Raw genomic sequence first — 2,579 nt, 5'->3', positions numbered from 1 at the left:
TGGGGGACAGCCTGGAGGGCTGGGGGACAGCCTGGAGGGCTGGGGGAGGAATGGTCCACCCCTTTAGGACCTAAGGGTTGGAGCAAGAAGGAACGTTGTCTTTGTCATCTGCTGAGGAGAGGGTGGGGGTCTGACCTCAGCCTCTCAGTTCAGTTTAGTCTCCTCCCTATGGCCTAAGATGGACTTAGCTCCTCTGGAAGCCTGAGGAGGGGCTGTGCGTAGGCAGCTTGGGCCCAGAGGTTCTTTCTCCTAAAGCTCCAGGACCTAGAGGAGGCAGGCTATGCCAGGCACCCATAAGGGGCCAGCCAGAGACCTCTGAGCACCAGGGGTGGGGGCACGAGCCTTAATCCCACACTTGGGATGGGGAAGCAGGAGAATCAGGAGTTCAAGGCCAGCATGGGTGACATGGGACCCCTCTCTCAAAAAACAAAACAAAACAACCTCTTCCCCCTAACAAGACCCAAGAGCATTGTTATTTGTTTCTTACCCACCTCCAGCCTTCTCTTCCCCTTTTAACTAAGCTCTTATGGAGGAGTAGTCTTCTACTGGCTGCCCCAGCCTTTGTTTGTTTGTTTGTTTGTTTGTCCAAGGGATAAACTAAGTGGCTGATGGCTTCATCTCTTGAGAAAAGGCAGTGACTTATCCTCCCTGTGGGTGCCAGCATCCACAAGGCATTGGCTCAGGATGACTTAGCTCGTGTATAACTAGTTTTCTGCTTTTTATTTTATTTTTTTCTTACGCTGCTCAGCCAAAATGGCTGGGGCACCTAAGGAGAGATGCAGCCATAGCAGCCATAGCAGCTTCTCAGGGTCTCCTTCGGGTATCCCTGGAAAGTCCACCCTTAAGTCTAGTCCTAAACACTGGGTAGCAGGGGTCTTCCATACCTGGCCTCAAAGTTTGTCTCTCCCTACCCCCATCCTCCAGCCCCTTCCTTCTCTTTGAGGCCCTGCCTACCTACACCCCTCATCCCATCTTAGTTCTGCTTTCCAGGAAAAACAGTTTCTGCTGGATCTGAATGGCACCATGAGAAGAATCCAAGGATTGCTGGCCAAAGAAGGCCAGCTCAGGGCATGCAGAGGACAGAGAAGAGGCAAAGCTAGGTCCTGCTCCCCCTACCCAGACCCCAGGATTTGGGAATTTGAGGAGGAGATCAAATGGCCTGAGCTGAGTTCTTGGGGTTGGGGAGGAGGTAAAAGGCACCCCTCTCCTTGCCCTGGTTGGGCCAGTCACTGAGTCCACAACTTCTCTGATGGAAGAGTCGCTATGTTCAACCCACTTATCAGCCCTCTGCCTGTCCCTCAAGGCTGGAAGGAAGGGAAAAGGGTGATGGATATAACCTGTCTCTTCTTCGATGCTGGTCCCCTCTCCACCTCCCTCTGCTCCTTTCTGCTTCCCTGGGTCTGTCCCTGATGCCTCTCCGTGGTCTACCCAGTACACATAATCCTATCCTGAGCTGGTTTTGGCAGCTCTCTGGAGAAGTGAGGGGTGGGGGGGGTGACGAGAGCTCCTGGGGCCAGGGCCAGGCCTGGCTCTCTCTCTGGAAAAGTCCACCCCACCCTCTCCTGCATACGGGGGCAGGAGCCGACACCCCCTCCCTGCACAAATGTATGCTGCTTGTTCTTTTTTCATGCCCAGGATGAAGAAGACGGAGGTTGAAGGTGGGCACCCTGAAGTCAGGGTGGACCCCGGTTAAGCACAAACCTATGCTGCGCCTGGTCACACCCCCTTCTGGGCCAGTGACACCAAGGAAAGTGACCTGCAGGGAGCTAACCCCTTCACTCCAGGCTCACCTCCGGCAAACGAGCCAGTGCGGGGGTTGGGGGAGGGAGGAAGGAGTTAGTAAGGGATGGGCTAGCAGAGGAGAGATGCTGTCCTGTCAGAACGCCCGGGTTTTCACGGGATCCCCCCCCCAAAACACCATCCCAACAGGTGTCTTTTCTCTCAGTCTCTCACAACAGGCTGAGCTGTGCAAAGATCACTCACCCACATCCCTCCCGGACACCCTATCCCTGCGTTCCCAGAGTGCAGGCGTCGGGGCGCATCTTCCCGAAGCCCCTCAGGGAAGAGCGGGCTGTGCCGACGACGTGCAGGGAGGTCCCTGGTATGTTTTCCAACTTCACTATGTGACTTAATAGGAATCTTGGCGCAAGCCCTCGCCCGGGTGATGGGACCCGAAGTCCCAGGGACCAGACCCCCTCCCCAGGAATTCGCCTCAGGGTCCGCTGTTCGGAAACAGCCAGAGCCCTGGCGGGGATGGGGAGGTTCTACCTTCTCTGCACCCGCTCTCTCCAGTTGCCTCCGGTGGCGGCCACCGCTGCCCGGAGCCCCGGGACAGCGCCGCCCGCGGCAGGCTCCGCCCCACGCCACCCGTGCCCCGCCCGCCACGCGCCGGCCTCAACCATCCATCCCGGGTGCCCGGGACCACTAAAGATCATGCAGCCACGCTGCGGGCACGGTTCCCGCGCCCACCCGGGGACTTGTGACCCCACCGACTCTGGCCGAGAGGCCTTTGGGTGGAACCTGTCCTCGAAGAACCTGGGCTAGCCGCGGACTGGGAGCAAGGGGATTTGCAAACTGGA

The 2,579-nt window shown here is 57.6% G+C and overlaps 1 protein-coding gene across 2 annotated transcripts in view; it reads right to left on the bottom strand.

Moving 5' to 3' along the window:
• The window catches only part of Adamtsl4 (ADAMTS like 4), an 11,842-nt gene extending 9,477 nt beyond the window's left edge, over positions 1-2,365 (bottom strand). Inside the window, exon 1 of one of the 2 annotated variants that reach the window (XM_028789754.1) lies at positions 2,269-2,365. The gene's annotated coding sequence lies outside the window, so the exon portion shown is untranslated. The remainder of the gene's footprint in view (positions 1-2,268) is intronic. The other variant, XM_028789755.1, reaches the window with a different exon arrangement.
• Between the last annotated feature and the right edge of the window lie 214 nt (positions 2,366-2,579).

The sequence above is a fragment of the Grammomys surdaster genome, unplaced genomic scaffold, assembly GCF_004785775.1.
Source record: "Grammomys surdaster isolate TR1022 unplaced genomic scaffold, NIH_TR_1.0 125849, whole genome shotgun sequence".
NCBI lineage: Eukaryota > Metazoa > Chordata > Mammalia > Rodentia > Muridae > Grammomys > Grammomys surdaster.
This window is presented reverse-complemented; position numbering and strand designations above follow the sequence as displayed.